Source organism: Ochotona princeps, chromosome 20, assembly GCF_030435755.1.
Source record: "Ochotona princeps isolate mOchPri1 chromosome 20, mOchPri1.hap1, whole genome shotgun sequence".
Classification (NCBI taxonomy): domain Eukaryota; kingdom Metazoa; phylum Chordata; class Mammalia; order Lagomorpha; family Ochotonidae; genus Ochotona; species Ochotona princeps.
Genome location: NC_080851.1, coordinates 12,059,058 through 12,071,825, shown reverse-complemented (window position 1 = coordinate 12,071,825; position 12,768 = coordinate 12,059,058). Strand labels below are relative to the sequence as shown.

The 12,768-nt window shown below is 49.3% G+C and overlaps 1 long non-coding RNA gene across 1 annotated transcript in view; it reads left to right on the top strand.

Moving 5' to 3' along the window:
* Window positions 1-11,628, top strand: part of LOC131482796 (uncharacterized) — a 183,931-nt gene extending 172,303 nt beyond the window's left edge. The window contains exon 3 of the long non-coding RNA XR_009247297.1: window positions 11,520-11,628. This is a non-coding gene — a long non-coding RNA (uncharacterized LOC131482796). The remainder of the gene's footprint in view (window positions 1-11,519) is intronic.
* Window positions 11,629-12,768: the final 1,140 nt, after the last annotated feature.

The following is a 12,768-nucleotide window of genomic DNA, read 5'->3' as shown; positions in this document are numbered from 1 at the left end:
TGCTGCTTTCTCAGGCCATGGGTAGGGAGCTGGATTGGAAGTGGAGCAGCCAGGACTAGAATGTATGGGATGCCAGTACGACAGGTGGAGGATTAGCTTGCAACACCACAGCACTTGCCCCATGATGTGCTATCTAAAATCCCGAAGAGTTGGGGAATTTAATTGTTCATCTGGTGAGAATTCAGAATCTAAGAGTCAGGAATGTGTGTGTGTGTGTGTGTGTGTGTGTGTGTGTGTGTGTGTGTGAAAGAGAGAGAGAGAGAGAGAGAGAGAGAGAGAGAGAGAGAGAGAGAAGTTGCATGGAAAAGAAATAAGATGAAGCATTGCCACCCGTCAATAAGGAGAACGCCTGGCATGTGTAGGTAACATCACAATCTAATCTGAGGGGATGGAAAGAAAACAGTGGAAGATGTTTTGAGAAAAATCTAGTGGAAAATAATGACAGAACAAAAAGCAGGACGCAGGCAAACAAAATTGCTCTACCAGATGTCACTGTCCCCTCCTGCCCACAGTCATCCTTTTGTCCTTACATGTCTCCCTTTTCACGATGCCCCCAAAACCGCATTTTTGTGTTTATTTGGAGAGGTCCCAGTGAACCCTCAAACCCTCTGTCTGGCTGGGACCCATCCTTTGATGGAAAATAGAAAGAGGGAAACCCTAGCCGACAGAGGCTGGTTTTGGCAAATCATTTCAGCCCTGAGCAGAAATTACAGATTTGGGCTCGGGGGTGGTGAGGAGTGGGGAGATGTGGGAAGCGAGGCTCTGCAGAACAGCACAACTCAGCTCCCGTGGTTTGGGGTTAGGGGAAGGTGGAAAACCATCTGGCTTCATGAACAATTGCCTCTGCATTCTGAGGAATGACAATCAGAGGCTAATCATTTATTGAGCTATTATTTTGTTCCCAGCACAACCCTAAGGTCTCTGTGTATGTTTCTTCATTGAATTATTACAACTTCATGGCAAGTATTTATGACTTCCATTTTGCCAACAACAGACAGTCCTGGGGGGCTAAGTGTCTACCCGTCAATCTCAGGACAAGATAGTAACAGCATCAGGATTGCCACTCCAGTCCTAGGCAGGAGCCTTCTCCCAGGATGTGGCATTTTTCTCACAGCCAGCTTGAGAACTCAAGTGAGTCCAGCCAGAGCTGTTGCTCCATTTTATTTTAAGATTTATTTATCTATTTGAAAGAACAACAGACAAAGAGATCAAGACAGAGAGAGACAACCAGAGATCTTCCATCAGCTGGTTCAGGTCCCCGATGCCAGCAAAAGCCACGGCTGGGGCAGAATGAATTCAGCCAGGGTGCAGGAACTCCACCCGGGTTCCCCACACAGGTTCAGGGGCCCAAGCACTAGGGGCCGTCTTCTGCTGCTTTCCCAGGTGCGTGAGCAGGGGCTGGATCCCAATGTGCTCCAGTGTGGGATGCTGGCACTATAAGCGGCAGCTGCACCTGGTGAGTGCCAACACCAGCCCCCAGAGCCGCAGCTGGTAATCACTGTGTTGGACAGCCTTCTAAAATACTGATTTCTGAAACAATACTATTTGAGTTGCTTTCTAATTGCTTAGAAACAATCTTATAATTCATACAATTTCAGAAGCACACTCTACATTACCACTGTACTCTGTGACTGGGTTGCAGTCTCCTGTCAGGACCTTTCTTCGTATTTTGATGTCCCCAAATCTCGCAAGTTGCCTGTGCCCAGCAGAGTCTTAAGAACATGTCAGGGGCCTGGCACAGTGGCCTAGCAGCTAAAGTCCTCACCTTGAACGTGCCAGGATCCCATATGGGCGCCAGTTCTAATTCTGGCAGCCCTGCTTCCCATCTAGCTCCCTGCTTGTGGCCTGGGAAAGCAGTGGAGGATGGCCCAAGGCTTTGGGACCCTGCACCTGCATGGGAGACCTGGAAGAAGCTCTGGGTTCCTGGCTTTAGATCGGCTCAATCTTGGCTCTTGTGGCCACTTGGGGAGTGAATCAATGGACCAAATCTTCCTGTCTGTCTCTCCTCTCTGTATATCTGCCTTTCCAATAAAAATAAATAAACCTTGAAAAGAAAAGAAAAGGAAAGGAAAGGAAAGGAAAGGAAAGGAAAGGAAAGGAAAGGAAAGGAAAGGAAAGGAAAGGAAAGGAAAGAAAGAAGTATTCTAAGGACAGACATTAGCAGAAATCTTGGCTCTAGATTTGAAGAGGACAGGAAATTGGAGATTCGCAGTAATTTACCTAAATGTACAAAGTCCAGGGAGTTCCTAAACTGCTGCTGTGTCATCCATCCTTAGTCACAATGTTGCCTTCTGTGGAGCAAGGTCCTGAGTGACAAAAGAAGCATTCTGGCTTCCTTTACATTTTCAGCAAGATAAATGTTCTGCTCCTCTCTTTCAAACCTGTTCCCTCATCACTGGGTCACCAATTTTAATAGTATCATCCAGCTCTCAGATTCTAGCACTGTCATTACTCCATACCTTAAGATATATCTTAAATTGGTCCCTGGTGCAATAGCCTAGTGGCTAAATCCTCGTCTTGCATCCACTGGGATCTCATATGGGTGCTGGTCTGTGTCCCAGCTGCTCCACTTCCCCCACCTCTCTGCTTGTGGCCTGGCAAGTCAAGAATGGCCCAAAGCCATGGGATCCTGCTTCCACATGGGAAATCTGTAGGAAACTCCTGGCTCCTAGTTTCGGGTCAGCTCAGCTCCAGTCATGATGGCCACTTGGGGATTAAATCAATGGAGAGAAAACGGGATGGCATGTTATTTGATTTTAATCTGGAGCACTTCCTAGGCCTTGCTTGACATTAAGTTCTTAATCTGCGTGAACTATTTTACAAATAGTCTTCAGTTTGGGAAATTCTAGTTTGAGAAGCTGAGTTAAAACTTTAGGAAGGAAGGGGTGCATATCTGGCACTTGAATAATTAGAACGATAGTGAATGAAGGTTTGCGTCACCTTGAATCAGTGCCGTAGATTCAACACCTCCAGACTGCTTTGACTTGTATCCGTTAGTCTGACCCGCAAGAACTGTCACCTGTAACCACAACGAGGAAGAGAATATTTATGGAGGATCCATTGTTTGTTAGCAACGATGATAAGAATTTTATTTTCATTACTTCTCTTAGCAACACAATGAGATAACTGGTACCCTTTCTACCATACAGGTGTGGAGACCAAGGGATTGACAAGGTTCAATGATTTTCCTTAGATTCCATAACCAGTGAGCAGTGGAGCTGCCCTCAAAGCAATGTTTCCAACTTCTGTTTTTCCATGAGATTCTGGCCTCTAAGATGCCTTTCCTCCCTCTGGCCTGGATGTAATGTGAGTTGTTAATCCTTGGAACAAACACAACTTGAAATTTTCTGAGAATTAATTGGTCTCAAAGGTGGTCATTTCAGCTCAAGTCCTCCTTGAAGTGTGGGGTTCCTGGGGCGTCCAGGACGGCGGTCTCCCTTTTGCCCCCACTCCCTTGATCTCCATGTGCAGGTTGCTCCCAGCGCTCCATCCCTGGGTTCCTGTTCTGATTCTTTTCTCACTTGATCCTTGTTGCTGCTCTAGGGTCTCATAGATTTACAGGTCACCCACATGCTGTGAGTCTCAGCTTTATTGCGCCTGACCTCTGAACAAGCGTGCCCTAGTGTCAAATCATCATGTCCGTGCTCATGGAGATTCGGCACCTTAAACTTCACATGTCCCAAACAATGAGCTGCTGATTCTCTCTACCTCAACTTGCCTGCTGGTGCCTCTGCATTTGTTGTGTATGTTGGTCTTCCTGCCCACATCCGCGGGGCTTGTCATCTCTCTTCTGTCAGATCATGCTGTCCCTGAACACCCTACCCCCAAATCCCACCCCAGACATTCAATTCCTTTTTTTACTTCATTCTTTAATCATTTAATATCTGTTAACATATTATAGTACCCCTACTACGTTTTTTTTTTAAAAGATTTATTTAACAATTTGAAAGTCAGAGTTAGGGGCATTGATTTAGAGGACAGGCTAGTGAACTAGCAGATGGAAGATTTTCCTCTCTTTCTTTCTTTCAAATAAAATGAAAACAAGAAAAAAAAATCACAGAACACACAAAGTAGCCAAAGGAATTCTAGAGCATACTAGCAGACTAATTATTCCTTTTTTAAGAAAGTTCATTTGGGGGGTGTGCGGAGCCCCTGATTTGAGTCCGCTTCTCCACTTGGGATTCGAACTGCTGCTCATGTGTACCCGGCAGGCACAGGATGCTGGCAGAGTGCCGGATCCTGGCCTTGCCCTCGTGAGACGCCTGAGCTGAATGCTAGGTTCCTGGGTTCAGCCTAGGCCAGCCCTGGCTGCTGTGGGCATTTGAGGTGTGAAGGCATAGATGGGAGAGCAATCGCTCTGCCTCTCAGTCTTTCCAATAAACAACCGGCAATCCCAAACAGCTGTCTGCTCAACTAGCCAGCTTAAGAAAGTTTGCATGTCCTTCCTCTTTGAGTAGGTAGGCAGTTATAATACACAGAGAGGCAAGTCATAATTTCTGATCATAAAAGTAATGCAATTATTATAGGAAATTTGGAAAATACAGTAAAATAAAATAGAATTAACATGTAACTGAACCCCCCACAGACTGGTAACGGTTTAATATTTTTCTTTCCAGACGCGTTTAATCTCGGTGATATTTTATTTTCAAGTTTACTTATCCCCATGACAAGGAGTGGAACAAACAAATGAAGGAACTCGAAGCCGACTGTGGTTTCGTGCTTCCAGCAAAATGGCAAGCTCACAGTTTGCTAGCAGCCGCAAGCACTCCATGGAATCTCTGGGTGCGACTGTTTTCCTTTTCTAAGAAAGCATGCTATAATTTTGATATTTAGGTTACTCAAACTTTCATGGAAGGATCTCCGTCCCTAAAAGCGATCTCGGAATTCAAAAAAAGCTAAGTATTTGGAATTTGGGAAATTGGGGTAGATTAATAAAATTGTGGTCAGCCTGCTGGGCTGGGGACCAACAGCCAGAGCACCCGCTCCCATCGAGCTTCCTGGGTGGGAGGTTTTGAGTGGGTCACCCTCTCAGTGCCATGGTTCCTCAGTTGTGGGAAATGGGTGCAGGTTACTGTGGGGCTCAGACACAGTAATGGACCCAGGCTTGTCACCCTGGAAAGGGCAGCAGCGCAATTGTAAACAATTGTAGCTGCAAAAAAAAAAGTTGTGATTGTCAACAACAACAGCGAAATAATCATTGTAAGAGTAGCACTTGATAGGGGAGCCATCTCAGGGACAGACATGTCATAGTGGCTGACAAGCTGGGGGACAGAGTGTCATCGTGTCTAATCAGTCTAGTCAAGACCTCCTGTCCTTGCTCTGTAGCATTTTCTAAGCATGGCTGACGGTTTCTCAGCAGAATATGGGCTCTATTTACATGGAAAAACAGAGTGACAAGGGGAGAGGGAGGGAGGGAGAGAGAGAGAGAGAGAGAGAAATCTTCATCTGCCAGGTCCCTCCCCAGATGACCTCAGCAGGATGAAGTCTGGTGCCAAGAACACCGTTGGGATTTCTCATGTGAGTGGCAGGGCCCAAGGACTTGAGTGGTCATCTGTTGCCTTCCCAGGTGCATTCAGAGAGAGCTAGCTAAGAGAGCAGAGAAGCTGGGACTCAAACCTGCACTCTGATAGGGAAAGTCCGTGTCTAAGCAGCGGCTTAGCCCACTGCACCACAGCACCTGCTCCTCTGTAACGTTATCGCAAAGAGGTCGTCTCCCCTCCCTCCCAACTTCACTTGGTCTGCTGTCTGTTGCTGTAACATTACCCAGGGCTAGGGAATGCTTAAAGAAGTTGATTTTGCTCCCAGTTCTGCAGGCTGCGAGTACAAGGTTGGGCCGATGCTTATGTTGAGGATCTTCTGTTAACCATTATCATAGGAAATCTCCCAGATTTTTGCAGGATTTTTCACAGATCTGCCGCACTCCCCTGCAAAACATAAATAAATAAAAATAACTGGGTCTGCTTGCCCAATCACGAACACTCTGAAGTGGTTGGTAGAAAGCAGTTCTTTGCAATGTGCAGAACAAGGAGCCAGGCAGCTGCCCCTCAGATTAGGAGAGACTACCCTACAGTGAGGCTGGGCATTGCATAGTCGCTTCTTGGCCTTTCTTGGACTGCTCGGTCACAGGGACTGATGTCTTCCTTATGTGATGGCAAAGGTGAGCTGAGGTGTGTCTGGGTCTGCGGGTAGATTGGATACCGTTTTACTTGATCTGGGTCCGTGAGTTGCTGGCAGCTCTCAGAACCCAGTGCCTAGCGCTGAAAGCCGACTGCTGAAGCGGCAATTTTTGTGACTGGGGTTTTGTGGGGCTAGCGTTACCCTTCTGCCCCTCCCTTATTTTAGCGGGTTGATCCTTAGCAAGGAGTTGATTAACCATCATCAAAGACAGGACAGAGGGACTGCAAGCTGAGGCAAAGATACTGGGGCCTGTAAGAGTTAGCATCGAAGGTGTCAGGAGATGGGACCTGGTTGTACTGCAACATGATGGAAAAGTTGAAAGGCAAGTGGGCACATGCAGAAGAGAAGAAAGATGGAAGAGAGCCTTGCTTTTAGGAGCATGCGCTCGCAGGAACACATCTAGGCCCTGGGGAATGAATCCAGTCCCTCAGCGAACGCATCAATCCCTCCTAGCATCTCAGTCACTCCTTAAAGCACCTGCCTCCTAACATTGCCACAACGGCCTGAGGGAATAAAATGGGTTCAAATCACAGAAGCCCCACGATGCTCTGCAGGGTCATCTTCCGAAGAGAACAAACACTTGGAAATATTCCCTCAGGCAAGTGTGGAAACAAACCCAACAGCATGCAGAGATTGATAGAAGGTGCCTGCTGGCATGCGGGAGGTCAGCGGAAGCCTCTCTGAGGACCTGAGGGAGGTGAGAAAGGACACACAGGAGAGGAGCTGGGCCGCTCTAGGCAGGCAGGACAGCAGGTGCAGAAGCGTTGAGAAACTCCAAGCGATCCTGCAGGAAGGGCACGGAGGGGCAGAGGCCACTCCAGGTGGAGTGCCACAGAGAAGAGCTGGAATCAGATTTCCCCTTCTGTCTTGATATGCATTGATGGGAAGCTTCATTTCCACGTGCACCTGTTCCTGCACTCAGGGCTTACTTTATAGCCTCAGAACCACACACCTGTCCTCCACTGCAGGATGCGCTCCTGCCTCTCCCACTAGCAGCTGATTCCTAATGGAGTCGGGCAGCAGCACCGGGAAGTCAGTTAAAGGCTGGTGGCCCTGAGGCTGCAGTCACATCCTGTCCAACTGACAAGTTCAGACAGGAGCTGTCTGGCCCAGTGTCTCCTTAATTGAAAAGCTGGAGCCAGCACTAATAGGCTGCTCTTAAATACTCCCAGTCTTTTATGCTCTCTACTTGAGTCTAAATTTTCAGCTTCAAACCTTGATGTTCTGTTCCTGGCACCCCCTGCCTTCCTGATCCTGCCTTTGCAGGCTCCTGAGCTGGCACCCGAAGGTGCCCCTGCCACATCGCAACTCGTGGGATTCTCAGAAGCAAGTGCTCAACCTGGTCATTCTAGTATTTTTTATTTTACTGTGTTCCCAGGCTGCAAGTGATGTATTCATTTCAATACTTGCAGCTATCCTGGAAAATGGGTATTTTCAAGTGTGGATTTTTCAGATGAGAAGATTCAGGTTGAGAGAGGTGGATAACTGGCCCAAGGGAGCACAGCCCTGAGGGGCAGAGATGGGACTAATACAGCTCTGCTTTCCTTTAAAGATCTATCTTAGTTACTTGGAAGGGAGGAAGGGAGGGAGTGAGAGAGATCTTTTATCCTGTGGTCCACGCCCCCAGTTGGCTGTAATGGCTCCTGGCTGGGCCAGACTGAAGCCAGGAAGTTCATGGGTGACAGGAAATCAATGCCCAGGCCACCTTCTGCTGCCTTCCTGGGCACATTAGCAGGAGTGGACTCAAAAGTAAAGCAGCAAGAACCTGAACTTGCGTTCCAATATGGGATGCTGGTATGGCAGGAGGTAGCTGAACACACTGCACCACAACACCAACCCCTCCAGATCTGATTAGAAAGTAGACAGGCATAGTTGCAAGGAGAATTCTAGTCAAATCATATATTCCCACTAGACCTCCTTATTTCTATATCATGTTTCAGTTGTAAAGAAAAATACAAAAGATGGAAACAATATTATGAAGAGTGTTTTTAGAAAAACGTTGGTCTCCTTAAGCCAAACTAGCAGCTGCTTTCTTAAAATAGGGACGGCATTTGGCTTAGTGGGCAAAATCCCAAGTTAGGACACTGGCGCCCCACATCAGAATGCAGGATTTGGTACCTGGCTCCAGCTTTCTGCTAACGGGCACCCTGGGAGGCAGTCATGATGGTCCAGTGACTGGGTTGGCTCTGGCCACCCTCAGGGGAAACATTAGGGGGGTCGGGGCAGGCATTTGGAAAATGAACCAACATATGGGAGGATGTGTGAAAGAGAGAGAGAGAGAGAGAGTGTGTGTGTCTTCAAAAATGTGGATGAGGGAGGTAGAAGTTGAGATGAGAGTGATGTCATAGGAGAAGTGAACCTTCTCATGTTGGTTGTAAAGGCAGTGACGGAGGGTCCTGAGCCAAGGATGTGGGTGGATTCCAGAGGCTGAACAGGGCAAGCAGCGGATTCTCTCCCAGGGCCTGTGGACTGCAACCCAGCCCAGCTCTGCTCTCCGGGAACCCCTGCCTGCAGGGCAGACCATCTCAACCTCCAACTGCACTGGCCCGAGGTGTTTCTTCCCCCGACTCATCTCCTCCATCTTCTTCCTTTCCTCTTTAGTCTGAAAATGTTGACACAGCTTTTTCCTTTGGATCTGCTAAGAAGCCAGGCCCTGTATATTTCTAGCCTACCTCTAGGCCTCTCCTAGGGCAGCCTTGTGAGGGCGGCCTGACATGCGATGGTGCGACAGAAGGGCTGGAGTTGCAGAGGCTCCTTCGCACGGCCTGAAGTTGAAGACTTGTCCTTTGCACACTGCTTCTTTGCTCGGCCTCACCATGTCCTCTATCAGTCTCTGCACAACCTTTGCAAAACTCAGTCCGCACAAAGAATGCCTGCTACGGTTCACAATCACACGCCCCACGGTTTAGGCCTTCTGGCTGCATAGCTTTTCTGGCAACCTAATCTGGTAAGTAGCATAGTCTGGGGAACTTGTCAGTGCCGGGAGTGGTGCCTTTTGTTTGACTGTTGTAAATGGGGTCAGATAGGATGAGAGCACACTGGTTAAAGGTCGGACATGGTGCAGGAATGGGTGCTGGGGTGAAAGGTGAATGTCCCAAGCAGACCACATGGATGACTCTCCGGGATGCCAAGGGCTTAGTCTCCTGCTCAGGCTGCGAGCCTTGCTAGCCACGAACCTTCCCCAAGGTTTGGTTTGGCCTCCTTCCCAGACAGCAAGGTTGGCATAGGGTGTCATAAAGCACAGGTAGCTTTGGAGTCTGATTTCATTTCCAGGGTCTGTCCAAAGAAAGTGCCACCAACTGAGTGGCTTCAAGCACCAGAGATTTGTTCTTTCACATTTCTGGAGGACAGAAATCCCAACCCACGGTGCCAGCAAGGGCCCTGCTCCCCATGTTATCCTGTGGAAACCCTTTCTTGCCTCTAGCTGGCTTCCATGTGGATGGCATGCATTGGCTGGTAGGCACCCCCCTCTTGTGTCTGTATCTGCTGTCTGGTGTGGGCCTCCCAGTAGGTCGCTGGGTCTTATGACATGTCCTAGTCACGTGGCATTAAGGAGTCACCCTCTTCCAAGGGTGACCCCGTCATAGCTATTAACATCTAAGGACTGTCACAACCTGGGATCCTGGGAGTCAGGACTTCAGGGGGACAGAGTCCATGAGAGGCCCATGAGAGGGCCTCTTCAGTTAAAATTTGATGTCATCTACTTTTAAATGGAAGGAACAAGGGTGGTGTGAGCACAGAGAGCAATGCCAGGTATCATCAAGAGGGCGGTAGGCCCGGGCAGCAGACACATCAGGTACTTCCTACCATGCATCAGTCACAGATGCCAAGGAAGCCAGGGGGCGCCTTGGATGTGCTGCTTTTGAGGCATGTAACAGCCTAACTTTCTGCAAATCTCACCTGTCTTGGACAGGTTAAAGAATGAGGAGGGAGGCTTAGCCACCCAAGGCTGACTCCAGGTGTAAATGGAAGACACTTTTCTAATCTCCATTCATGACGTTGTGGGGTGGGCACATGGAATGATAGCCCCTTACAGGGTGGTTCCCTGTCCTAGGCCTAGTCCCCGTGGTCTGTGAATGCTAGCTTCCGTGGCAGACACCCTGCTGAGGTCAGATAGGGCTCAGAGGCCGAGAGCTTGTCCTGGATTTTCTACAGCCGTAGCCGCAGCCTGCCGAGAGCCAGGAGGCACAGGGGGTTACCAACAGGAGAGACCCTAGGGTGCTAAATAGAGAGCATGCTAGGCCCTCTGTCTGAAGATGTTCCCTGAGCCCTTGGACATGGCAAGGCCACAGATTTCCCCCGAAAGCCTCTGAAAGGAAAACAGACGTGCTAATAAATTGATTTTAACCCCCCAGAAAACCAACTTTGGGCATCTAGTTCCCAGAATGGTAAAAGAATCAATTTCTATTGCTAACTTGTACATTTCATAGTGATTTGTTCTGGAAGCCACAGGACTGTAATATTTGTACACGGTGTATAATTCACTGTGTTTACCTTTGAACTTGAAGAACATGCAGTAAAATGTCAACACTTCTTTGGAGGATGACTAGCAACTTTTTTTTTTTTTGGTCATCACAATGTTTTCCTGAATTTTTCAAGGAAAAGGGCCCTGAAAAGTTAATGGAATGTCATTCAGCCTTAGGAAGGAAATTCTGACACATGTTATGTAGGGATGAGTACTGAGGGATTACGTTAAGTGAAATAGGCCAACCACAAAAGCACAAATACTGCACAATTTCACCTACTTGAGGCACCTGCAGGGGTCAAAGTCACAGGGGCAGAAAACAGGATGTTGGGAGAGGAGCAAGCCAGCCATTCAAGTGTTGCAACAGACAGAGCTCTGGTGCTGGGTGGTACAACAGCGCAAATGCATTTAGCACCAGCGAACTGTCTGCATGTTTGCAAGTGGTTAAGACAGCAAACTATGTTACCTGTAGTTCACCACAGTGAAAATACCTGATTGTTTCATCTAGACACAAGCTTCTGGGATGCCCTTAAACATCAATGTGCACTAAATGTTGTGTTCTTACATACGCAAAGTTGTCTTTGCATCCTGTAAATTCCTACTTAGCTGGTGCGGCCACCTCTCCACAAGAATTTGAAACCCAACTGCACTTCTCTGTTCATTGTTGTGTCTGCTGTCTTCATTCTTGCATCCTTTGTTAGTCTTTCTCCTCTGCCTAGAAACACATGAGTCTTCTGGGCCTTGTGGTTTGTCTGCGGAAGTAGGTTAGCCCATTGGCTGTGGCTGGAATGCTTCCCGATTCCCATGCCTGGTTGTATATGGCATACATGCCCGTGCCTACACACACTTTTATGTTACTGACTCTGTCTTTCCACAGGTCCTTGCACAGCCTCCCTCCCAGCCACTGGCCATGTGCTTCCATTTCTGCGTTCTTCTGGCCATGGCTGGTCCCCAGCCTGCCGTACCCGGCTGTTCCTGTGGCTGAGTCTGCCCCCATTTGGGGCTGCTGTGACAGAACCTGTGACTGGGTGAGTCCCAAAGCCCAGGAGCGTAACTGTCACAGCTCTGGAGGCTGGGGAATCCTGGATCAGACAGCAGCCACCAGGGCTCTCCCCTCTTCCTTTCAGATGGCCTTTGGAATGCTGTGTGCACACAGGACAGCAGGGCGGAAGAGCAAGAGAGGAAAGTTCACTCCCACAAACCCTTCTCAGCTGGGCACTAACACCCAAATACTTGCCCAGAGGCCCCGCCTCCCAGTGCTGTTGTAGGGGGAGTGGTGCTCAAAGAGGATCTGGTCCCTGCTGCCAGCCTCACAGCCCCAAGGTGCACACCCACAGCCAGGCCCCTCCCTGGTCTTCTGTTCCCACAGTGCCCTGAGAGTGAGCCCACCTGCTGTCCATTCCTTCCCCCAGGCCTGAAGCTCCTGAGGGCTGGAGCCAGAACAGCATTCCAGAGCCACATAGGCCCTCAACAGGGCCAGGGCATTAACTAATCTGGTTAGTCGTAAATGCTTTAACTGTGGATGTAATTTCCAGATTATATACCCTTAGCCGGTTCAAAAGTGCCTTTCCTGGGCAACCATGATCTTACTGCAGGGACAAACTGTGAGACCCTGGAGGTGAAACTTGCAGAGTGAACTGCAACTGACCTAGTCGTTGAGTGACACCGCCTTATTACATAGGACTAGCACAGAGCAGTCCCACAAATAAATACATCTCTCTACTACATGCGCCTTTGGGGGACTTAGTTTCCTAGATTCGACCTCAAAGCAGGCACGCCAGCAAAACTACCCACTCCCCCGGAGACCCAGGTTTTTGCCTCAAAAGCTTTCTGCATCCACTGTGTGACAGGGCAGGGTCCGTCTCAACAGGACAGAGCAGGAGAACCGGGCCAGACGCGCGGCCAAGCAGCCCGGCCGCCCCTCCTGTGGGATCCCAGGTGGCAGCCGGAGCCCGCAGCTGCCCTCCCATGGCCACCTGCCCCCTCCGGAGAAGCCCTGCTGGAACTGCCCCGGGCCCTGCACGCTCCCTGGCCTCAGGGCAGAGGCCGCGGATTACGCACGCCCGGGCGGCCCCGGCCCGGCCCAGCCAATGGGCAGGCGGCGCCCGCATGACCCGCGCCGGCGG